We start from the raw sequence: 27,461 nt of genomic DNA on the forward strand, positions 1-27,461 counted from the left end.
TTCGTGCGCCGAAATTTTCAACACACAGCTTGTTCCGCGGCGAGAAAAACGCCGCACACCAACACTGATCGACGCGACGCCTTCGGGACGACCAGAACTTCGACGCACGGCCTCGCAAGGACAACTCGCCCGACTTCCAGAGGAGAAATCGATGCAACGCCTGCTGTGAGAGCAAAACTTTGACGCACAGCCCCGCGGAGCGACGCGCAGCCGGAAAACAAGCAGGAGAATCCACGCACAGACCCGGGACATCTGGTAATACCCGCGACCCATAGAAAGAGACTGTCCGCGCGCCAGAAAATGACGCACAACTTCCCCGTGTGAAAAATAACTACGCAAGTCCGTGTGTACTGGGGAGAAATCGACGCACACACCATTTTTCCACGTATCTCTTCTTCTGCGGCCCTTTGCGGAGATTTTCCACCAGAAACCAGGTACTTTGTGCTTGAAAGAGACTTTGTTTGCTTTTTAAAGACTAGAGACACTATATATCACTTTTCAGTGATATCTTTCCAAATTCATATTGCATCTTTGATCGTTTTGACCTGCAAATACCCAGATAAATATTATATATTTTTCTAAACACTGTGTGGTGTATTTTTGTGATGTTATATTATGGTATTGTATGATTTATTGCACAAATGCTTTACACATTGCCTTCTAAGTTAAGCCTGACTGCTCGTGCCAAGCTACCAGAGGGTGGGCACAGGCTAATTTTGGATTGTGTGTGACTTACCCTGTCTAGAGTGAGGGTTCTTGCTTGGACAGAGGGTAACCTTACTGCCAACCAAAAACCCCATTTCTAACAGTCCCCATACAAAGATTGGCACCAGGTATAAATATTGGACCTCCAAAACCACTCCTCAAAAGACTCCTGGAATTTACAGAAGAAGGACTTCCCTGCTGCCAGATGACTGCCCTGCTTCTTGAAGGATTGCTTTGCTGTCTGAGAAGGAAGACTGGAATTGATTGCTTTCATACTCAGCTAACCAGAAAGACTCCAAAGGCTGATCTCTTGTGGAGCTACAAAGAAAACAAAAAAAAGGTTCAGAGACTTTCCTGAAAATGCCCAGCTGATGTGCTGCAAATGGACCTGCCTGGACCTGCAGCTGGACTTGCCTGAGTTCTGCTGGCCTCTGCTGGAGTGAGTCCCTGATTCCTAAGAGGTGTTTCCTATGTTGTTGACCTTTAGCTGCCATTTAATGTATTCCTCCTCAAGAAAAGGTGAAAATCCTGAAGTCTGGGCTCCTTCCAACCACGAATGGGTCATTCGCACCAACACTCTGTTGCCTGCGACAACTGCCAATGCAAAGCTCCGGTGAAACTGGCTCTTTGCGTCAACAGCCACTTCCAACAATGATCAGCAACACAAGGCTGGCACTCTGCACTACAATAAGAGCAGCCCACAATGAATGTCAACGCAAACTACAGCAACAATAACCCTTACGCTTGAGCAGCTACAGCAAATAACCATCTGCGATGCTCAGTCTGCTCATCGCAGCCTCCTCCACAGTGAGCTGAACTATTTATGCCGACCTCTGAAAGTAATATTCAACAGGGATAAGTTGGAGTCTGTATTTGATCTGTGCTCCATCACAGACAGCCTGAACTTGTGACTTTCCCCAGTTTAGCATGACCAGATGACTCTGAGTGGTGCTTTGTGCATTTAGTTTCTATTTCCAATAAAAACATTGAAATTGCATATCTCCGGTTCTACTGATTGGATTCTTGTCATTCTGGTATCATTATATTTATTAAAACATATTCTAAGTTTCTAAATTGGTTTGGGATTTTTCATGTGTTGTGATTCCACTTAATTACAGTTTGTATGCTGTATAAATATTTTACACATTGCTTCTCAGTTACTGCTGACTGATTTTGTGCCAAGTTTCCAGAGGGTTAAGAAAGAACAGATTAATTTAGTGATTTTTGAGGTTCACCCAGACAAGGATTGTGGTTGTTTTTCTAAGCAGGGCTTCCTCAACCAATAACCCCATTTCTTACAAACTGCTTTAGGTGATCGATTGAAAAAGTAAATAACCACTTATTAACCAGTAACACATTAATATAATAGAAACAGATACTCCTTTGGCTTCAAATGAAGCCAAGTATGAATTGGCAATGTACATTATGTAACACAGAATTAACAATGGTGCTGTCTGATGAACTCCTATAACTCTAATAAAGAAGGCATACTCAATTTACAATTTAATAATATAAAAGCCATGCTCTAAATGATAATACGCCAAATGGTCAAGGTGGTTAATGCAGAATGTCAGAAGAATTTTGGAAAATACTTTACTACATGCTGTTAGACAACATGATATTTGTAGCATTTATCTGAGAAATGCAATACCACCTACTACAAAGCGGCTGTTAAATGTGCCAGAGGCAGGCCCTAAAGGAGATTATTACATTGATGTGTGTGACTTTGCAATTTGAAATAAAGGAAGTGAAGCCAGACAAAACTGAGTTGCAGATGAATATATAAATTACCTAAATGTGTCAGATGATTAAGAAGGTAAAATCTACATGATGTCTGAAATAAATAGGGAAGATTCTAAAAAGCTTGACACATTATGTCAGCTAATGAAAGACAAGGAAATAATACAGGTGTGTAAGTCAAGTTCTGTAGCAGTAAAGAGTTTTTGCAACATTTCAGTTGTTTACCATATTTAGAACATGATACTGCATTATATAAAGGTAACTCACTTTCACATTTACACATAACAATGGCAAAAAGCCATCTTTACCAAAAGTCTTGAAAACTAGGTCATCACTATATGAGAAATGTAGTGAGTAGCAACAGTAGCTGAGAAGTAACTTGTATATCTGTTAGAGATATTTATTTCAACAATAGTCAAAATGGATGAATTATTTATTGTTAACATTTTTAATGCACAACAAATTCAAGTGTCTAGCTTCTACAGGCAATATAAAAGTTTATAAGACAGACAGTTTAGCATGACACAAAAGAATACATTTTGGTCTGGCAAATACAGACCAGATAGAAGAGGGAATGTCAGGTAAATAGGCTGGAGAACATAAGGCAATAAAAAAGAGAGAACAGAATGGAACGAGATGCTGAAGATTGAAGAGAAGAATGTCATGCTATGAAGATGAGTCCCAAATACATCCTACCATGCAATGTTTGTATGTGATGGGCATGAGTCATCACCTCACGCCCGTCTGTCTAATCCCATCGCAGCATTATTCGCACCTCTTCGCCAGCATTAGGAGACAGATTTAACACGATACTGCACAGACAAAGAATGGGCTACACTGCTAGCAGATCCAACATATGTACCTCAAAATGCAAGGTTTTGACTTATACAATATATCATCGTAAATAAAGCATTTTGGCCTCAGCTAAAATCAACAATTGTTTTCATAGAAAATGTGCAGCTTGCCATTGTTGTCATCAAGTAAATGCAAACCTCCTCCACATATTGTGGGCGTGATCCTCCCTACAACACTATTGGCATGGAGTAACGCAGCATTTATCCACATGTACAGGGAGACCTGTGCTACATACTTGGGAAAGCTACCACCTGGGTCTTCATCACAGGGACATACAAAATATAGAGCCACTACAAGTTTCTAGGATTTGGGATTCCTGGTGGCTAAAGGACTCATTGCTCAATTGTGAAAGTAGCCTGAGCCCGACAGCAACTTGATTCTCACCAGTATTTTCTCCTCCCCCTTCTTCACCCTCCCTTACTTCTGTTTCATTCTTACATACCTATTGGTAATCAAGAAAGTCTGTTTCTTGTCTGAATCGTATGAGACCATGTCTTAAACAACAACATTGAAAATCAGTAAATTGCATGTCTCGATATTATTCAACTGAAACACTAACCAAAGGGATTTTGCCTACATGACATGACCATAAACCTTATGCAAGACATAACTGTGTATTTAAAATATTGCTAACCGTTGATTTTCAAATGAAAAGTATCTGTAGTGTGCATGATTATACATGTTGAATATTGCTGTAAGTTAAAAATTCCAATAAACAGATCAAACAAATAAAATGAAGATGAGGGAAGAGTAAGCAAATATGAGTGTTTCTTATTCAGTAGAAAGTAATTATCTCATGGAAGGTTGGAGAGATCAAGAGGTCTGAAATTGTGAGATACAATACATAAGTGTGAGAGAGCACTATAAGATACAATACATAAGCGGGAGAGAGTAATTAGTATTCAGTATGATTTTAAGGGCACATCTGATTAGATAACCTTTGAGTTTTTGATGGAGGCACCCTGTAGATTTATTTTTTTGCCTCTAGAGTAGCAGTTGTTTCAGGGAGTTTTTAAAGGTTGTGATGTAGTTCAGTGCCTTGAATTCATCAGGTAGGTTGTTCTAAAGATTCCCCCCTGCCACTTTCATGATTTCACCTCTAAATTTTGCCAGTCTCCAGTTTGAGATGATAATTTTTTGGTTGGAGATGGAGATTAGCATAGTTGATATTGTATGGAATTTGAAGATGACTAATATGCATCTCGGTACCTTTACATTGATGGCTTTCTGTACAAGTCATAAGATCCTCTGCTGTGGTTAGTGTTTATTGGTTAGCCATGACTGATGGACCTGAAAGACTCAGATCCTAATTACACGTGTGGTGGTCCTCGGACCGCCACACTCGCTGTGGCTGTCTGACCACCGCGGTTCTGGCGGTCCGACCTTCACATTATGAGGTTGGCAAGCAGCCCTGTAAACCTTTTGCTGTCTCCGCTGGGATCGGAGATCCTGACAGGCTGACAGCAGTAGAGATTGGAATCAGCTAGGGTGGTGCTGATAACACCCTAGCTGATTCACCACCATGACAAGGCTGGCAGAGACAGGTGCAGGGGGCCACAGGAGGGCCCCTGCATTGCCCATGCTCATTGCAAGGGCAGTGCAGAGGTCCCCCTGCCCAGCACCCTGATAATGCGCACTGTCTGCTGTGCAGATAGCATGGATTACAAATGCGCTGGTGTCCCCTGCAAGCAGCAACATTGCTGCTGGCTCGATTACAAGCCTGCGACAGTGCTGCCACCACTTTCCCACTGGGCAGACCGGCGGAAACCTTGGGTTTAGCTGGACAGCCTAGTGGGAAAGTCTTAATGGGGCCAGCGGGAAGGTAGCCAGCATCATGGCAACCACCCCGTCAGAAGTCTGGCAGATGGGTGCTCCATCCGCCAAACTCATAATTGGGCCCTGAATGTGGTAATTGTTCTTTAGAATGAAGATGAATGACTATTGTTCTATGTTGGATGTATAGTTTTGCCCTTTTTTGGGAATGTTTAGATATGCCAACATTTTTGCCTTATAACAATTGTTTTGTCAAGTATATTAATATGGTAATATCGTTGACAAAAAAAATTATCCATCCAATCATAGGATTAATACACAGATATGATTTTGCAAATTGTTTTTCTTTTTTTTTTTGTTTTATGTTATGTGCAATAGGAATATTGATACTCTTGCCAAAAATGATTTTGTATAATTAACCAATGTTACTTTAAGTTTGGGATTTCACTATTCATTACTTAGTTGTGGCCACCACTAGATACAAAAAAATACATGTATTATATATATATATATGTAATTAATCCACCTATTTATTTTACACTGTAATAATGTTTTTATGTTTTAGCTATATTGCCATTAATAATCTATCTATCTATCTAGGTATCTAACCATTTCTTTATATATCTATATCTATCTATGTTGATGGTTAAGCATGTGTTAATGGGCTTGTCAACTTCAATCTCTAACTGTGATCGATGTCAATGCTACAGCCAAAACACATAGGACAAGCTTTACCTGGCAATAAACTTCACTTTGAACATCCAGGTGTGTCTGAGTGTACTTAAAGGATTGTTTGAATTTGAAATTACCCTTAATGATGTGTTCACTTAAAGTGTTAGGGATCCTAGTGCTAGTGCAACTGGAACTACTGCTGCATGCTTTGCACTTAAAAAAACATGGTTCACCCCCTTATATTTACTGATGGTTGTATGTTGGGTAATCAGATTTTGGCTCAGGCTGTCTTTTAAAGAATGACTTTCCCTAAAGGTGCTCTGTGGGGTATCATGCAAATACTTATCAGGTATTGGATCAGTTTTAAGAATGTGCCAGCTTTTAGTTAGGACCTTTTTCACTTTGGTTGCCTGATTAGAGTATGTGGTGACAAATCTCAATTGATCTGTTTCATCCTCCTTGGAATTCCTACTGGAATATAAAAGCTGTGGCCTAAGAGCTAGATCAATTTTGGTACAAGCCTGAGCGATCACCTTAGCACTGTAGCCTATTTCCGTAAACCTCTGTTCATGATGTGTTTCTCTCAATCAAAGGCCTCTGGGGTGCTACAATTTTGTTTAGCCCACTGGAGTTCCCCTTAGGGGATACTATGGAACACACTTGATACATGGGCACTAGATTCATTGGACAGACTGTTACCTGCTGTCGATTTGCAAAATAGCTTGGCTGTCTTTTGACCATGCTTCACAGAGATATCAACATCTAAGAATAAAATCTTAGATCTACCAGTCTGACCTGTAAATTGCAAATAGTACTTATTATTCTTATGGATGAATACAAAATTCATGGCAGATTTGTCATCAGCTTTTTAAATTATGAATGTATCATCTATAAATGTGCTCCTTAGGATTACTTGGTCATCAACATCTTAATGACCAGGTAATTATATCAAGCAGGAAAACTTGTGTGATGTGTAAAACTTTAGGTGGCCCTCTGTTCACCAGCACGCCCTGAATCAGTCACAAAGCAGGCGGGTCCTGGGCACAATGGTTATGGTGACTGAAGTCAATTGCTTTCTCTGAGGGGGTGCATATGCCATACAGTGTTATCTAGCATTCAGTAGCTTGGTGGCTTTAACAGAGGGGCTGGAGCAGTACCTCACCATCCTCTCAATATGAAAAGGTGGTTTCTGGATAAATCACCCAAAATACAGAAGCTCTCAGAGGAAGCCCGAACCACTTCAGGGAAGAGCGCCATGAGGCTGGAAGAGCAGCCAGCCCAAACATAAAATTCAAACAACAAAAGGGAGTAAAGGGCTCACAAGGGGGATGGTGAGTAGAAAATATTAATTCCACCAAACACTACAAGACGCATTTCGGCCTTGGTCACATAACCCATGGCTATACCAGTGTTGTAAATATAATCAAAGAAATAGAGAAAAAACACCAAAATATACTGTGAAAAAGCGACACCATCTTAGAGGTGAGTAAAGCATACATGAATAAATGCAACTGGATCATTCAGTGTTCAGCTGAGTCTGAGGTAATCTGGTATTTGAGGTACGTGCAAAGCCTCTGGATACCTAGAGGCAGTCCTAAATATATTTGACTAAAATAACTGATAGTGGTTTGACGCAGCATTTTTTGTCTGTTATGGAGTTGCTCACTCATGGACTGCTGTTCACTTTGGGGCACAGCAATACGCTTTCATGATGCGAGTGTTAATGGGCCTTCTATATATATTTTTTAACAGGAAATTTGTTGAAAATTGTACATTTTTTCCCCCGACTGTGAGCAGTTGTGCATGTCGCGAATGGGCAAGTATATCGGACCCTACGGTGGAATATAGTCCTCAATATATTTTACTAAAATAACTGATAGCTCTCTGACGCAGCATTTATTGTCTGTTATGGGGTTGTCCACTCATGGGACTGCTGTTCACTTTGGGGCACAGCAATACGCTTTCATGATGCGAGTGTTAATGGGCCTTCTATATATATTTTTTTAACAGGAAATTTGTTTAAATTGTAAAAAATTTCCCCCGGCTGTGAGCAGTTGTACATGTCACGAATGTGCAAGTATATCGGACCCTGCGGTGGAATATAGATTTTAAGAACTGCATGCTGACTATGTGGTGATCTTCTGCACTATATGGTGAACCTCTGCACCAACTTTAAGGTACTCAAATTATCCTTCTTTAACAACACAACACCACGATCTGCCATGGTGATTTCCATCAGAAGAATACATAAAGAAGCATCCTTCACTACCTTCTGAAAATCCTGTAAAGGGAAGCTCATATGTGCTGTGTTCCCAGCCCAGAGGTGTGGCGTTGTTGGGAGTAAGGATCTGGTAATGACTGGGGGGCTCACGAGTTGGAGGACACACATGTCCTCCAGGCATGTAGGTTCTCTACCCATCTCCACTCATGGCTCGACACACCACATGCAACTTATTAACGTTATAAAACCTGATTAAACTGCTCTACTGACTCAACACACTATAGGCAACATATCATCATTTAGACACAGATTTCTTCCACATGACAGTCCTTCTAATCTTTTCAAATTTGAGGTGGGGTACCTAAAACGTTCTGGGAAGGGTGGTAAAAAAACATTATGTATCTCCTGAGCACTACTTATCACAAGGCAAAATGGCATCAGCAGCGAGGGATGTTAAGAAACTGATGGAGGCAAAGTTGCTGTTTTCAAAAAGTGTAACAGGAGGACAAACTGCAGCCATTATACTGAATGACAGCCAATTACTGAGAGACAAACTAAGGAGACTGGAGAATTTATCTAAAATCGAGTTATCGAAATGGTGGGAGGGACCATACCTACAGAACTATCTAGACATAAATATTATCCCCTGAGGATTGCAAAAATGCACCATGTTGTCATATGAATCTCCGAATGCCAAAACCTTGGATGAATGTTTGAAAAACTGTAATAGAAGCTTTAGCACTATGCTGGAGATTTTGTTTAATTATGAATGGTCATATAGGGATCTGTCCCTTACGGAAATCAAACAGTTACAGGAGGAAATTAAGGCCTTTAAAGATAAGAAGACAGTAGAGAAATTCCCCAAAGAGATAGACATTAGAATAAATAAACTTGAAGATGGTACAAAAAAGTGTAAACTGAGGAAGAACATCCGTGACTGTGATGATTATGAGAAGCGGGGAGTCTACACTTTCAGTAAGAAAAACAATAGTGCTTATAATATGGGCAGTACTACCAAGAACACCCCAGTCGCCTACAAAACAACAGCCTCTGAGAATGGGTCGGATTCAGAAGGTACCCGATGCTTTAGACACAGGAGACACAAGTATTTATGAAGATGAAGTTTAAGGGAGACCAATTACTTTTATAGAACATTACCACCTCCTACAGTGGGGGCAGACGATTCCTCAGATGGGTAATACCAACCAAAGAGGACACAGGATAGAGGCAGAGGCAGAGGAATGGCAACAAGAGAATGAGGAGAAAGAGGAAGAAGATAATGAAACACATAGGGAACAGAGAGTGAAAGTATTATTGAGATCCCAGTGGGAAAATACAAGGGTCCAACAACAAGCAGGAAAGAATGGAAGAGACACAGGCAAGAAATACTGTAGTAAGTCTAAGTGACAGACAGTTGACTAACTATTGAAAAGTGGATTATTGATAAGGGCAGGTAAGTACATTCACTTAGCACTAGGGGCCAGATGTAGGTAGGAAAAATTTAGCGAGTCGGAAATTGCGAGTCGTTGCGACACGCAATTTCCGACTCGCTAAATGGTATCCTAGAAGAAAACGTGACTTCAATTTGCAATTCGCAAATGAAGTTGCACCGCAGATTGCGAGTCCGCTGTTTGCGAGGTCCCTTTTTGGGACCGTGCTAAAAACTAACACGCAATTTGAGAGTGGGTGTCGCAAATTGCGACTGTGCTGCAAATTGAATGCAGGTGCTGCAGAACACTCTGGAAAACACTTCCTGGCTCATGATGATGACATCACAGCCAGGAAGTTTACAAATACACCTGGGAGGAGGGAGGACCACACCCATTTTAACAGCAGAACTGCAAACACAGAGAACAGCAGCTACCATGGCTGAGACACCAAGGAAGCACAAACTTAAATTTGCAGAGAAAGAGCTGGAGGTGCTGACAGAGGAGTGCTGCCAGCACCATGACCAACTTTTTGGGAGGGCAGCCCTCACCGTGCCAGAGGTGGAGAAGAGAAGAATCTGGACGGACATCAAAGACAAAGAGAACTCCCTGGGTGTCAGCCACCGGAGCATCGTTGAGTTAAAAAAACAGTGGTATGACCTGCGCTCCCGGACCAAGGAGAGGGTGGCAGAGCGGCTCCGGGAGATGAGGGGCATTGGAGGGGGACCATCCACAATACCACCACCCGCACCACTGGAGGAAACAGTTGAGGAGACCCTTGAGCCAGAGGCAGTGTGCGGGATGGGAGAGCTGGATACATCAGAGCCAGGACCATCAACCGGTGAGTACCATGAGACATGCATGTACCCTCAATTATGCCATACCCCCACCCACCTTGTGCACAGTAGCATGCACAACCAAAATAGCTCCATTTCAGAGTAGCAACCACCTGCATGGTGCATTATGGGCAATGTAGTCAAGTAGGCAGTTGATAGGCAACACTTTATTAGGAAGTTGATAACAGATAGTAGATACTGACAGTGTGTTCCCTATGTCCCACAGGTCTCCCACAAGACACCCCCACCAGCCAAAGCATCCAGGGGCCACTGGTCAGCCACCAGCCAACAGATGAATCAGGACCAGCCACCACTGAGACCTGCACCACCAACACTCAGTCCCCTCATGATACACCAGTTGCCATACTGGTGTGTGATCCAGCACCTGGTCCCAGCCACAGTGCCACTGTAGAAGACACCGAGCCTCCACTGCGTCGCAGGCGACGTGTGAATGTACCACCAGAGTCGCAGGCAGAGTCAGGGTACGCCTCCATGTCGTGTGCTGAGGCCGCACTCCTACGGGGTCAGCGCCTGCAAACACAGGAGATTAGGAGAATTTCAGGGGCAATGCGGTGCATGGAGCGAAACCAAAGCAGTAGTATGCAGCTTGTACACATGGAGTTGCAACAACTGAACACACATGTGGGCGACCTTGCACTCTCCATGAGACAACTTGTGGCTGAACTCATAACTGAGAAAGAGGGTGCAAGGCGTCGTGACAGGCAGCTACTTAACCGGCTGGACTGCATGTCTGCCTCCATAGTCAGGCTGGCTGTGAACACTACTGGCCTTTCTAGGCGCACGGTCAGCCTCCAAGTTGACATGGGCCACTTTGCCAGTGACGTGGCACGTGAACTGGGCTGTCTCAGCCACGCTGTTGATATAATGGAGGCACGGCAGGTGGCCAGGGGCGCGGCTGACATGCCGCAAGACAGCGAGGAGGGCTCCACCATCAGCAGTGTCTCTGCCAGTGACACCAGGGTGTTGTGCAGTGGAAGTGCAAGGCAGGGCACTGTTGACACCCCTGGTACCAGCCATGCTGGCCGAGGCCGGCGTAGGATATGAGCTCCACACTGTCCTGGGGTTGGGGCACATGAGGTCAATGTGTCCTCATGCCAGGTGGACTGTTACAGCCCCTGAACTGTTGTCAATGTATATAGTTTTTTTGGTTGCACAAATTAAATCACTTGTTAGTTCCACTTTACACCTGGACTCTTTGTGTGTGACATTAGTGAGTGTGGTGACAGTTAGCACGTACCTTCCAAAGTATTAGTTTTCAATGTGTTCCCATCTCAGTCTGCCTTGATTTGCGATGCTTCTATCCCCATGATGGCGATGTGGTAGCTCTTGCTCTTCATCCTCCGAATCAGGGTCTTCAGGGGTGAGGGGTAGCCCACGTCTGGTGGCAATGTTGTGCACTATAGCGCATACGACAACGATCTTGAAAGCTGTTATTGGGGTATACTGGAGGGCACCTCCACTGCTGTGGAGGCATCTGAATCTTGCTTTCAGCAGTCCAAAGGTCCATTCTATGATATTTCTGGTCCTCCTATGTGCACTGTTGTATCGCCTCTCTGTCTCGTTGCTGGGTGTTAAGTACGGGGTAAGTATCCATGGTCGAAGTGCATATGCACTGTCACCTGTGTGGCATAAAATGTAGAATGTTAGCTGGGCATAGATGGGTTCCACATTGACCTGTGTGTATGTCTGCAAGGTGTATTCAGCTATACCTAGGAGGTATCCGTCTCCAAACTCCCCACGTTCTAGGCGTTGGTGTATCCCACTGTGCCTGAAAATGTAGGAGTCATATGTACTCCCTGGAAATTTGGCAACCATGTCAGTGATAACATAATGGGCGTCACATACCACCTGGATGTTCAGTGAGTGGGTACACTTCCTATTGCGGAACAGATATTCCAGGTTTGCAGGAGGGCATATTTGTATATGTGTCCCATCTACACACCCTATGACATGAGGGAAGTTGGCAATCCTGTAGAATTTCAACTTGGTGCTGTTGATTTCTGCCTCATTCCTGGGTAGGTATATGTATCTGGACATGTGTGTGAGTAAGGCATCTAGGAATGCTCTGAAGATCCGTGAGAGTGAACTTTGGGATACTCCACCTGCCACAGCAATGACCCCCTGATAGCTATTCGAGGCCAAGAGGTGCAGTGAGCAAAGCACTTGCACATGCGTAGGGATGGCGCAGCCGCGCACAATATGGCGTTGTAGCTGCGGATTGAGTAATTCTATTAAATCTAATATTGCTGCACTGCTGGGTCTATATTCATCATAAATCTCCTCCCCAGTTTGTTGGAAAAGTGTCTGCCTGGTTCTGTATATCTTCTCCTGTCTCTGGCTCCTCCTCCTCCTCTGCTGGGCGGCGTGGGCTCTCCTCCTCATTCCTATCACATATATCTCCGCCATCTTGAGTAACCCAGGTGCCTTCTGGGTCTCCTTTTATACTTTGGTTCTGGTTACCACCTGCTCTGAGTTAGTGGTAAATTGGAAGTGCAAAATGGGCTTTTTGCGAATAGACGCAATTTGCGAGTGGCTATTGCATTTGGGTTGCGACTCGCAAATTGCGACTTCCTATTAGCGGTCGCAAAATGGGGTCGCTATTTTTGAGAGTCGGTAATGGCTTGCGTCGCATTTTGCGGGTCGGAAATGGGATTTTTGCATCCCATTTCCGATTTTGCGGGGTCGCAAATTGCGATTCGGGCCATTTGTGACTCACAAAAGTTTCCTACATCTGGCCCTAGGGGCCAGATGTAGCAAGGCATTAGCACCTCGCAAATGGCGAAAAACACTGTTTGCGAGGCGCTAATGCCCGCGTGCGATGCAGAAACACATTTTGCGAGTCAGAACCGACTCGCAAAATGTGTTTCCGACTCGCAAATAGGAAGGGGTGTTCCCTTCCTATTTGCGACTCGCACCGCGATGTAAGTTGATTTGCAACCGCAAAAGCGGTCGCAAATCAACTCGCAGTTACCATCCACTTGAAGTGGATGGTAACTCATTCGCAAACGGGAAGGGGTCCCCATGGGACCCCTTCCCCTTTGTGAATGATCACAAAATTAGTTTTTTCAGAGCAGGCAGTGGTCCAATGGACCACTGCCTACTCTGAAAAAAGCCAAAACAAAAGGTTTCGGTATTTCTTTCTATGTGCAGCTCGTTTTCCTTTAAGGAAAACGGTCTGCAGATAGAAAAAATAAAAACTGCTTTATTTAAAAGCAGTCACGGACATGGTGATCTCCAGCAGGCCACTATCCCCGTGAGTGCCCAGGCTCGCTATGGGGTCGCAAACTGCGACCCACCTCATTAACATTAATGAGGTGGATCTTTGCGACCCCATAGCGAGTCGCAGAAGGTGTCTGAGACACCTTTCTGCATAGCAAATTGCAACTCGCAATTTGCTTTCTACCTACATCTGGCCCTAGGTCACTAACCCTGACTATGCCCAGTTACTTCTCAATAAATTAATCCCAGCTCAAACCTTGGTAACTTCACAATGAGCAGTTAGACTTAACTTAGGGTACAGGTGTGTAAAGCATTTAATAATCACAAAACAGAAAATAAGTAAAATCCAAAACACAATAAAAATACAACTCCAATTTATAGAAATAGTTTATATTTCTATCTTAAAAATGACACTAAAACAACATAAATCCAATAAACGAAACCAGAGATATTCATTTTTAAAGAATACCTGGGGGATTAGAGTTGGGTAAGTCACAACAATGAAAATGTCACCCTAAAGTTCTGTCTTGCATGCTTACTGATCACCTTTTGAAATCTTAGCAGCCAAAACATTCACCACACCTGTGTCTAACTGTCCAAATACCCCTCTCTGGCATACCACATGTCAACTTAACTCACCGCTGGGTATACTGTCTGTGAATGGGGTGGAAAGCACAGGGACTGGCAGCACTACAACTCCCAGCAGGCGCTGTCCTACCATTAAGAGAATTTGAACAGTGTACCATAATTAAAATATCCTTGCATGTCAACAAATCCCTGTATCCCAAATATAGTGGTACCACTGAGTTGAAAGCATGTGTCACTGTCATATCAGAGAATCAATCTAAGGCTTTCTGTACATGGCTCACAGCACACCTACATGTCGAAGTTTGATACACATGTTACATTACAATCTGTAACTGTCTGTTCCACTTCTTCAATAGGTCACCTACCCATTGTGACTTGGGAGAGGACACCTGAGACAACCACTTGCTCCCTGGATGAAGCCCTTAATGAGAGGAACACCCTTGGATGTGAGGAAAATGAGGATGACTCTGGCCCATCTGGGATACCTGGCCTGTCTACAACGGTCAGCCTTACCCTGCCCACATCAACTCCTCCCAGCCCTGTTGCTTCTACATCCCAGGCAGCCGTTCACCCCAAACCTGTGTCCCAAGGACAGTTAATACCATCATGTGCCCCCAGTACAGACATGAGTCACCACTAGAGACCCCAGACAATGAAGGACCTGGCACCAGTGCAAGTGGAAAAACTGTGCCAAGGGCAAGGCATGTGGGGGTAGGATGCCTGGGAGGAATGATGTGGGCCTGCGAGTTGAGACTGCTAGGGATACAACTGGCCAGGACACCATATTCCAAGTCTTGGGAGCCTACCAACAGTCCCCTGGCGTGTTGGGCCAGGTTCTTGCCATGATGAGGAAGATCAAGCAGCTGCAGAGAAACAACCACTGGGAATTGATGCAACAGTGGTAGGTCCACAATGCCAACATGGGCTCCCTAACAGGGGTGCTGAGATACATTAATACCACCCTGAGTAGGTTATGTTCTCAACAGCAGGCCCGTTCCATTGGCCTGTAACAGCAGGCCCTTCTATATCTGTGGCAGCCAGTGGAATGGAGGCTCTGCAAGGGGAAGGACATGCCTCAGACACCCCAGCCTCTGTAGCTGAAGAAGAACCCTCCTGCAAACTTTGACATCCACCAAAACATCCAGGAGGAGTAGAAGCCAAGATTTTAACCACTGCCAGGAAGTGATGCTTACTTTTGGTTCCCCTTGTGTGTCACATATATACCCTGTTGACTGTGTTACAACCATTCTCCATTTTACAATGGCACAAGGACACCAGACTTGAGACACCAAATGTTGTAGCAGCTACCTAGATGATTCCATCCACCATGACCAATCCCTTCACTGTTTGCACTTTATGATTTTTTCCCATCCCCTACATTTTCCTGTGCACTTGTAAATAAACATAACTAAACCACATATCATGTTTGAGACTATTTTTTCCAATATTTTGAACAGTTAACTGGGAAAATTGTTACTTACACATGATATTTATATTTATACTTTATCAGTAGTCACATCTCACATGTACTGTTGAATTTGGGTTATATAAAAAAATAATTTTACAAATGAACACACTCCAAATCCCATATATTGAACTTTCCTGCACATAGTTTGACAACATGCCAAATATCGTACAGTGCAGTACAGCTTCACAATATAGGGGGTCATTCCTACCCTGGCGGTCTCGGAGGAAGCACTGCCAACAGGCTGGCGGTGCTTCTGGGGCTATTCTGATCGCGGCGGTAAAGCCGCGGTCAGAAAAGGGAAGCCTGCGGTTTCCCGCCGGCTTCCCGCTGCCCCTGTGAATCCTCCACGGCAGCGCCGCCATGGGGATTCCGATCCCCTTCCCGCCAGCCTGGTTCTGGCGGTTTTCACCACCAGAACCTGGCTGGCGGGAACGGGTGTCGGGGGGCCCCTGGGGGCCCCTGCAGTGCCCATGCCACTGGCATGGGCACTGCAGGGGGCCCCTAACATTGATTTTCAGTGTCTGCTTGGCAGACACTGAAAATCGCGACGGGTGCAACTGCACCCGTCGCACACCAGCAACTCCGCCGGCTCCATTCGGAGCCGGCTTCCTCGTTGCTGGTGCTTTCCCGCTGGGCGGGCGGGCGGCCTTTTGGCGGTCGCCCGCCAGCCCAGCGGGAAAGTCAGCCCGCGGTACGGTCTTCTGGCGGTTCCCGCCAGGCGGGCGGCTTCCGCCGCCGGCGGGGGTCAGAATGACCCCCATAATGCTTTAGCATAGGTGTGAATAACAAGCACCCCACAGACTAATGCAGTTTGGGACATATCAGTCTTTGTCCATGCAAAAGGGCAAACAAATTGGTTCAATTAGTCATCAGCTAAAGCCTTATCACATACCCATACCATAACTCCCAAATGGCCATATCCATAATACAGACAGAGGTCAGTACAACTGTCCACAGTCATTGAACCTTCCATTTACCATGGTCATGTATCTGTAGGCATGTTACCCACCTATGTCATACTTGACACGCATGCACAGTGGCCTGCAATGAGGAAACACAGTGACAGCTACATACAAGTTAAATAGCATCCTCATCAAACAATGAGAAGGCTGAGGTTATGGATTGCACAAGATGACGTGTCAGAGACACAGGACCACAAATATGACACCTTGGACCCGGTTAACATGGCACACAGTACTAATGTGTGGAATAGTACTCTACCATCCCACTGTCCAGACAGTCTGGGCATGGAACTCACATACCGCCAACATGACGCTGTACAGTACCTGGATCTATCCATATTCACTTCACATGTCAGACCTGCAAATCCCACCAGCCTGTGACTTAGTTCCGAAATGACCAAATGAGTGTGACCTTGTGAAGAAATCTGCAATGTTTAAATGTAAAACAAAAGGTTTAGGCAGGTAATGGTAATGAAGACCAATAAAGACATGCCCCAAATACAATAGTAACACTGATTGTGCAGTGTGACAATCATTAACAAAGGAGATCATGATGATAAGGACAACGCCAAGTATAAATTAGCATGCACACATGAGCAATATACTGATAAGCATCTAATGAGCTGTCTCATAGTCATACAAAGACCATTCTCAAACATCTCCAAGCCTCCCAAAAGCCTACTGAGTCAAATATTTAACAGAGCAACGCATACCTACAGTCAGTTGAAGTACTGATTGATGAGATCTGCCCGGCTGTCTCTATCTCTATCCTCATCACTTTCATCGTCACTTGGCATTTCTGCATTCTCACCTGCTGGAACTGCTGGCTTACGCTAATCTGGTATTTATGGGATCTGATGTCTCAGGGCGAGAATGTGGAGCGTGCAGAAGGCATCAATGATTTGACACACTTTGGTAGGGGAGTAGAGGAGGGCTCCACCAAACTTATCAATGCAACAAAATCTAGCCTCTAGGAGCCCAAATGTCCGCACCACAATACGCCTGGTCCTATCTTGAGCCTCATTGAAGTGAACTTCCCCTGGGGTGGTTGGGTACCTCATTGACGTCAACAATCAGGGATGGTTTGGGTAGCCAGAATCCCCTGTAAGGAATCCTTGTGTGCATCCATAAATCTTTGACATCATTACATTTGGCAGCAGACGTTAGATACTGACACATATGCTACTTACCAACCAACCAGGCTCTCTCTATGTACTGTTGTGTCATCAGCAGTGGGATATTCCTGTTCTGCATGCTGAAGGCATCATGAACTGAACCCAGGTATTTTGCACATACATCGGAAATGTAGAGGTCTGTCAAACAGACTACTTGGACATTTATGGAGAAGAAGTTCTTCCTGTTCTGATAAACCTGTTCATTGCCACGTGAGGGAACCAAGGCTACATAGGTACCATCAATGGCTCCCACCACATGTGGTATGTGTACCAAAGCATAAAAATCAGCCTTCACATGGGTCAAATCTTCACATTGTGGAAATCTAATGTGGCTGTCCAGGAGTTTCAACAGTCAGTGTTTGGCTAATTGAAGTACCTAATTAGTTACCCTGCCTGTTTTAGTATGGAACATGTGGACCTAACATTCTTTATTTTTTCTATGTCATACATGAAGGTCAATGCCCATCAGAAGGTGGGGATCTGGTGTGCCAGCACCAAGAAAGTGCGGACCCTGGGGGTCCACAACCAGCAGAGGTCCCACTGTCAGAAGAGGTGAGAGGACCTGAGACACTGGGCCCGGAAGACCACAGAGGCTCAGCAGGAGATGTCCTCCCAACAAGGACGGGGTTCCCATCAGAGCATGACCCCCCTAATGGCCTGCATTTTGGCAGTGACCTACCCTGAGTTGAATGGGCATTTGAAGGCAGCACAGCATGTGTATATAGCTGAAATTTTGTTGACATGGTAGTGTGTTGTGTTAGTGATGACATGTTTATTGTAGTGCTGTGTGGCTTTGTTTGTTTAAACTGTTTGAGTCTGCATGTATTGTGTATTATATGATTGGTTTGGTGTACTGTGTATGTGTGTGATGTGTGTGTGTCAATTGCTAGGTTGTGTGATGGTGTAATTGTGTGTGTTCCATCACAGATGATTGTACATTGTTTTGTATGTGTGCAAAGTTTCTTGCCAATGTTAATAGTGAGTGTTTGACATGTGTTTATATTTGTGCGGTTGTGGTGTTGTTGTTACGAGTTCGTATGTTGTATGTATACTTGTGAGGCTGCGCCTGTGCTGAGCTGCATGCGTAACTGTGTGATATTGATGTGTAGTGTGCGTGTGTGTGCTGGCTGCAGTGTGCATGCTGTGCGGGTCCATTTGTTGCTTTATGCTAGTGTGTCTGTCACTATACTGTTACGTGTGAGTATAGCTCTCGCACCCCCCTCCTTATGGTATGTTAGATGCAAATTCAAATTCATAAATTTTGCAAATATAACAGGTGAGTGTGTGTACTTATAGTTGTTATCGTCCTCATCGTTGATGATTCTATGGTGTTTCTGCAAGCAGGAACAGAGGGATGATGTCTAGTAGTGGTTCCATGGAGGCTCCGGATGAGACTGGCTTCCTGGAGGTGAGTGTCTCCTTTCATCCTGTTCGTTTCCACCTGGTGTTCTGTGGTGGCCTGACCGCGGCTGTTATGTTGGCGGTGTAATGAGTCTGGCGAAACATGGTCTCTGCCAGACTGATGGTGGCTCCAATTGACTGCGGCGGTCTGACCACACCGGTGGTGCCGGTGGTGCTTTGGTGGTATTCTGTATGCAACACCGCCAATGTCATAATGTGGCAGTCTTCTCCGCCAGCCTGTTGGCAGTCGGACCACCAACATAGTGGAATGAGGCCCAAAGTATCTCCATGTTAGTCTTTGGAGCCCATTCACCACAATGGGCAAAAACAAATATGGCTATTATTCCCTCACCAGGGCTTATAAAACAATTTTTATGAATTCTCTGCTTATAGTTACACTGCACCCAATCCCGGGGGCACTTAGGGCATACCTTAGGGGTGACATATTTATGTAAAAATAAGGTAGCTTAGGACTTTGGAAGTAATTTTAATTCCAAAGTCAAATTTGGGGTTAACTTTAACTTAAAAGCAGCCAGTAAGGCAGGCCTGCTTTTCACTACAACTCGCACTCACACCATCTACTGTGAATATCCCCACAAATTCCGGCACTCATGATATCTTTGATAACACCATTGATAATATCAATGTAATATTTGCAATAAAATGTTTGACAAAAAGGCTGTACATGACAGGGGTGCGAGTTATAGTTACCTTGTTACACAAGTTATAGTTACCTAAGATAACTCTAACTATAACAGAATCATTTCTAGGTTTTTTAATACAATTTCCTAACTATAAGGTCACTGTAACCTTTGTTTTTTTCAATATATATATATATATCCATATATATACATATATATATATATATATATATATATATATATATATATATATATATATATATACACATTTCACCAAAGAGTAATGACGCTGCACTCTCATGGAGCTTAGATTCAAGTTGATTTATTCAAAATGTATTCAAAATTGTTATTCCATCACCAACGTGTTTCAGGCATTACGGCCTTGTTCACGGTGTCAAATCTGTTAACAATTGCACTGTTGATTGCTCTTCCTTTTATTCCTGGGGACAGTCTCACTAGGGGAGCTATCAACAGTGCAATTGTTAACAGACTTGACACCATGAACAAGCCATTAGCTGAGTACCTAAAAAAAGTGAAATAAAGAAAAGGGGCCAGGGTATGGACACCCTGAGCCCTTAACTCTGGAGCTGGGGTATCAGAGTATATATATATATAACAACCAATATGCCTTTATCATTCATTCATTTATTCATTTACAACAAAATTCAATTTAATTAAATGCGTTGTAAAGCCATATTCAGTGTAAAGGCATGCATGGTAATGTTGCATGTGTGGTTAAGCCTGGGTGGTAAACGGCATGCAGCTTTCAGGATTATTTGTAAAGGCTGTTTCTGCTACAGCACTAATCATTACTTCTATGGCAAAATGAACCCCCCGTAAGACTGTTAGTACTTTAGTTGTTCTTTAGAACACTCTAGGAGGCTACTGTAGAACACAAGTGAATCAACTGACAGCATGCTCCTGTTGGAAGTACATGTTTTACTGAGAATGTCAGATTTTATTCTCACATTGCGGAGAAAGATAGTGTGAATTTACAGAAAATATGCTCTCAATTTAGCTTCTGTAGCACCTTCCTTCCCCTCAGGGAAAATCATGAGAAAACAGTTTTCTCTCAAACATGATTCATAAAATCCCAGCAGGGTAAAATTACCTTAGAACACACCACAATTCCTAAAAATTAACATATTACCATCAACAAATGATTTATACTGTAACTTAAAATTGTTATCAGCCTTTATATGTTCTCCTTTTTTGTGACCCTCAAAACCTGCCATTCACTACAGTGCATTTCAATGGGATGCTATCATGTGTTTTGGTCCCAAAACGGCTGTCAGTACTTCCTAGTTGAAATGCTGACAGCCAATCGGATCTCACCATGAGACCTGTGCTTAGGCTCACCCCAGATATACAAATTTGGATTTCCTTTAATTTCTCCTAAACTTCTTAATGTATCTACATCAGAGGAAAGCACAATCTGCAAAACAAAATCTAACTTTCTGCCAAATTTGGTGTAATTCCATCCAGCGGTTCAGGTTGTAGTCATTTTCAAAGCTCCTATACGAATTAACATAGGAAACACACTTTTTTTTACCCCCCCTCCTTTTTTCTTGCCCCTCGTTTGACAGATAACCTCAAAACTTTCCATGTGCAACAAGAATCACCAGCACACTTTTGTTTTAGAACTTCATGAAGATTGGTGAAACAATGCCAAAGATACAGGCAAATTCAAAAATGCTTTTCCTATGGAAACATAATACTAACAATAGGTGTCTACTGACTACATAGATTCTATAGAAAAAGCTATTTTTGACTTGCCACCATCTTTGCCACTGTTTCATGAATCTTCAGTACATTTTCCCAAAAAAGTGCTCTCTAAAACACTGTAATACATGGAGAGGTTTGGGGTGATCTGTCAAGTGGGAGCAGAGAAAAGGGGAGGGACAAAAAAGTGTGTTTCACTTGTTAATTCCTATTGAACTCTTTAGACACACCTGCAGCCCGAACTGCTTGATGGAATTACACCAATTTTGGTAGAAAGGTAGCTTTTGGTCTGCAGATGATTTTTTTTCTATTTGGTGTAAATCCATTCAATAGTTTATGAGAAACTAAAGGAAATGCACATTTGGATATCAAGGGTCATGGCGAATTTGCGAATACTGCTGATCTTGTGCAGAGACCTGATTGGCTGCCAACACTTCAACCAGAAAGTAGAGTGTCAAAACAAAAAGAAAAAAAAGAAAAGGGGCCAGCGTTACCCTAAACTTCTAGCCTTAGTCCAGGGGTCCCCCAGGGACCACCTGGGTTGAAAATCATTTTTCTTTTAAATTCACAGCAAAAAGTGTGAATATTCATGATTTTCACTAGGATTTGGTCACACATGCTTGCTTTTATTGTTGCCCCTGGGTGGGCCAGGTCCCAGTGGCATTTTATTTTAAGGAGGGGATGTAGGGGTCCCCCTCCTAGGGCTTATGAAAGCCACTTTCCCTTGGGCACTGTACATTATGTATGTGGGAGGGTCCGCTTCAACTGCCTGCACCCCAGGGACCACCATCTCCCCAGGCAAAAGTTGTTAAATGAATGCAGGGGAGCCCCCATAGCCTACCACACACCCTAAGCAGCCCCTCGCAGCCCTGGGAACCGCCATCCCCCCATTGCAAATCTACTTCAAAGAATGCATGGGGGCCCACGTGGCCCCCCAAAACCCCAGGCACCACCACCTCCCTGGGGTATATCTGGTGAAATTAATGCACGGGCCCTTATGGCCCCTACAACACTGGGGACTGCCACCTGCATGGGGCAAATGTCTGTGCTTCCCCTCAAACATCCCCTGGGATTGCTACCTCCCCAGGACAAATGTTGTTAAAAGAATACAGGGACTCATGTAGCCCCCACAGTCCTGGAGACCACCACCTCACAGGGACCCACACTTTAATTAATGCACTTGGGCCTATGTGGCCTCCCACAGCCCCAGGGACTGCCTCATTCCCGGGGCTCCAATTCCTTACTGTAGGGGTCCATTGCTGACCCCAGCCCTGGCGACCACCACTTCGCTGGGGCTAAATTAACACAATGGTGGGGGACTGCATGGTTCTCTCTTGGAGCCATAGATGGCCTTGGGGACCTCCACTCCCCAGGGCCGACTCCTGCTACCTCCTGAGGTACCCACCCTTAGGCGGTAGTTTTTTGCTTGGCAGAGCTGACAGCTCCCACCAAGCAAAAACAAACTTAAAACTCCCCTTTCAGCAAGCAGGAGCTGTCAAACAGTTCCTGCTTGCTGAAAGCAGAGTTTTCATCACTTTCCCTGCAAATAAATATTTGTGCACGTAAAGAGATGAAAACATTGCTCCCTTAAGCTCCCTTAAGCAGGGAACAGCTATTTAAAGCAGCTCCCTGCTTGTGGAAGAATGCTGGCTCCAGCGGGAGACGGGAGACTATTGGGACTGCTGGGGCCTTCCTGCTCCCCCCACGTTTGTCTCCTGGCAGCAACCATCTTGCTTGTGTGCCGCTTTGAAGTCATTCTATGGGGAGACCATTCCAATAACAATAGCAATGGTCTCTCCTTAGACTGACTACAAAGCGGCACACAAGCAAGATGTTTAGTATGGATGTTACAGTTACATTTTGAAGCACACCTGAAAACCCTTTCCTCTGGCCTACTGGTAAAGGTTCTTGGACTGTCATTCAGTAGATAGGCAGTTCAAATCTTGGTATCCCATGGCAGTGTGTCTGTTTTATTTGTTAGTGTTTTGAATGGTAAACAGTCCTTGCGATGAAACATTGAAGTATTTTCCGTTTTGAATGGTAAACATTCCTTGTGATGAAACATTGAAGTCTTTTTCTTGGCAAAATCTTTGGGTGGAAATCATAGTAATGTCTGGACGTTTTATAACCAGGTGCAACCTGTGGTGTAGTGGTTAAGGTCTTAGACATTCATACTAAACATTGAGGGTTCTGGTTGAGGTGTCTGCAGTCATTTCCCTCCTTGAATTTGTTTTCAACTTCGAATGTTTAAGGTCCATACTGAAAGGTGATCTTACTCTTTAATTGACAAATAAATTTTTCTTTTTATTTTGTCTCAAAAAATATCTCATTCTAAGCATATCATTAATCAATGTCTAGAAAAATTCTCTCTCTCTCTTTCCCCCTCTCCCTCAATTTCTCTATGCCTCTCTGAATCTCTCACTCTCTCTCTCTCTCTCTTCCATACAATATTGGGGTGGAAGAGGGAGTGAGAGAGATGGATATTGCAATGGTTTTTATAAACAATGACTTCAACGTGTCACACTAATAAACTGTTAGAATGTTATAGCTATGTTTTGATTAACAGTACAGCAGAGTCACTTGTGGGAGACTGATAAAGCCTTTGGACTGGCACTCAATAGGTTGAGGCTTCAAATCCTCCTATCTCATGGTGGTGTGTGGCCAACCCCTTATAACCACCCAACCCCAGGCCAGGCCCTGTGACCAACCCAGTTATCCACGTCCAAAGGATATGTATGGTGCAGGTGCGGAGTGGTTATAGGGGGGTTGCCATGCACAATTGTTTCTTGAATAATTTAACTGCTAGTGTTTCATTTTTATGTTTAATGATGTTATAGAAGTTGTTGTGAGTGCTGCAATATTTGGTAATTATCAGTGCATGGCGAGGGCGTAAGTTACAGTTACCTTAGGCTGCAAGGTATAGTTACTTGAAATAGCTCTAACTGCTGAATTTCTCTGTTTTTGTGCGAGTAAATTCCGAACCTATCTACAACGTCCCTGTAACCTAATTTCTAAGGGTTGTTTTAAAATTCTATTTCCAACTATAATGTCCCTCTAACCTTTGTTTTTTTGTTACTGAATTTCTATGGTTTTCATTGCCATACATTATGCCAACCCCCGCCTGCAGCCAGTCCTTGCAGCCAAGCCCTTATAACCACCCAACCGTGCGCTACGAATGGCCTTTGGCTGTGAGCAGCGCAGGTTGGCCACAGAGCCTTTCTTTGTCAGTGGATCTGTGAGTGGGTGTGTGAGCTTCTGAGTGGGCCTGAAGGTGGGTATGTGAGTGTATGAGGGGCCTGAGTGGGGGCATGAGTGTCTGAGTGGGTATGTGAGTGGGTGCCTGAGTCTCTGAATGCATGTATGAGTGAATGAGGTAGTGTATGAATGAGTCTGTGGTTATCTTTTTTTTTCACATTGGCGAATATTTTGAGTCTAAATTGCAAAGTTCATGAAAATTCCCCTAAAAACACACCTATATCACACGCCTGGGGACAGAGTACCTTCACCTGGACCCCTTAAGGCAATTTTAATTTTGAGTTTCACCTCCAGAGACCATGTCCCATGAAATAAAATGGCAGCTACAATTTTCTAGTCAGATTGCAGTCAGCCAATTACAGTGCTTCTTTTCGCATGCGTATTCGTGAAAATGCACAAATTATTCACGATACATTCGTGAAGTCATTGCCGCCAGAGATATACAAATTTATTTTCCCTTTAATATCTCAAAAACTACCGAATGGATATATTCCAAATGAGCAAAAGATAAATCTGCGTACTGAAAGCTAGCTTTCTGCCAAATTTGGTGTAATTCTGTTCAGTGGTTCGGGATGTGTCTAATGGTCCTATGGGAATTAACATTGGCAACACAACTTTTTGACAGATCACCCCGAAACTTTGCATGCATAACAAAATTCACTGCAATACTTTTTTGGGGGAAAATTTTGTGCAGATTTGTCAAACAGTACCAAAAATATAGACGTCAGAAAATGTATTTGTATGGAAACATGGCCCTAACTATAGTTACCTACTGGCAACCGCCAGTAGTTAATATATATATATATGTATATATATATATATATATATATATATATATATATATATATATATAATTTACTTGTACAAAACCATAGAGATTCAGCAGTTATAGTTAGTTTTTCTTCAACTGTATCTTGGGCCTTAAGGTAACCACAACTTGCGCCCTCGCCATGCACAGTTTTCTTTCCAATAATGTTATTGCAAACGTTGCAGTGATATTAAAGAAGCCATACAAGATCTCATCAATGACATAATATGTGGAGTAATTAGCTGTGCATGGCAAAGGCGTGAGTGACACCTCAGGATATGCCCTATCAAAATATCTGCTACATGCTTGGCGGCTAAGATGTAAGGTTCTTTCAATCCCTGGTCAGAGAATGTATTTGCGATACACTGATACCATCATTCTGTGCTACCTTTAAGCTAAATTCCGGCTACATGAGAAGCAGTGTAAAAGGGTATATTGTGTACCACTTAGTGGATATATCAATGCAGTTCTCATTTTTGAGATCTGCTGCTACTTTGTGAAATTCATTCCACAGCAAGAATTTTAGTGTTGTCTATGATGTATTTTTTATTGAATTTTATGCATAATTTTTTTATTCTTCCTCCAAGTTTGGTTCCTATTGCTTGAAAGCACTTTAATATCACTTATGATGCACAGTTCTCTTACAACTTTTAATGAACTTCATGAACAGCCTCTTGGATATACTTGCGAGTGAGTGGGTAACTATTCAGAAAAGTCTATAGGCAATAGCCTGACTTTCGGAGAACTGGAAACAGGGCTAAACGAGTATATTGACCTTAATTATCATAATTTTTAGGATCCCATGTATTTAAATGTTTACGCTGACATGAATTTATAATGTATTTATGTAATCTGTGTTTAGGTTTTGTTTTTAAAACCAAATAAGGTATTAAAGGGAAAAGAAATTTATATACCTAGGGCCAGGGATCTAGGGAGATCTCCTACTGAGATCTGATTGGCTGCAAACACTTCAAACAGAAGTGTTAACAGGCATTTTTGGACGCGGCTTCCGCCAAGTCCTAAATGAACGTAAAAAAAAAGAAAAGGCAGCAGCATTTCTTTACCCTACCCCCGTAGTCTTGGTCCAGCGGTTCTCTTGGAACCCCCCCCCCCCCCAGGCGAAAAGGCATTTTTTAATAAATAACAGAGAAAACTGCAGCTGGATACTCAGATTGCTCTGTGATTTAAAAAAAAAATGTTGTCTCCTGTCTTACTGAATTTTATGGCCTTAGGATGGGCCAGGTCCTGCATGTATTGCATGCTCATAAAACAAGGGGCCTCATGTGGCTCCTCTCCTAGCGCTTTTAGAAGTCCCATGGACCACCACCTTCCCGGGGCTATGATTTCAATCAGTGTGGGGTGCCTGTGCTGCCCCCCCGCTCTCAGGAGACCACCACCACCCTGGGGCAAGATATTATTAAAATAATAGGGGGGTTATGCAGAACCCGCTGTGCTACCCCAGGGACCACCACTTTCCCAGGACAAAGAATTAAGAATGTGAGGGGCTGCGAAGGATCCCCCTCCATGTCTTGGGGACCACCACCTCCTCCGGGCAATGAATAGAGAATTCCCTGAGGACTTCTACCTCCCAGAGGCAATAAGTGAAGAAAATGTGGTGCCCTGCAGGCCCCCAGAGTGATATGTACAGAAAATGCAGAATGTGCAATGGGGCCCATCCGCGCCCTGGCAACCGCCACCTGCCCAGGGCTCAAATAACAGTCAAGAAGGGGGTCTGTCTCAGACCCCTAGCCTCGGGGACCCCAACCTCTCTGGGGCCAGATATTATTATATCAACAGGGAGTTCCTGTAGACCCCCAGGTTCTGGGGACTGCCTTCTTCTTGGGGTAACAAATAAAGAATGCAGGGGTGATGTGTGGGCCCCCCATGCACTGGGAACTGCCACCTCCCGGGGCAATGAATGAAGAAAATACAGAGGTTTTTGCATGGGGCCCCCTGTGCTCCGGGGACCAAA

This window comes from Pleurodeles waltl, chromosome 12 (genome assembly GCF_031143425.1).
Source record: "Pleurodeles waltl isolate 20211129_DDA chromosome 12, aPleWal1.hap1.20221129, whole genome shotgun sequence".
Lineage (NCBI taxonomy): Eukaryota > Metazoa > Chordata > Amphibia > Caudata > Salamandridae > Pleurodeles > Pleurodeles waltl.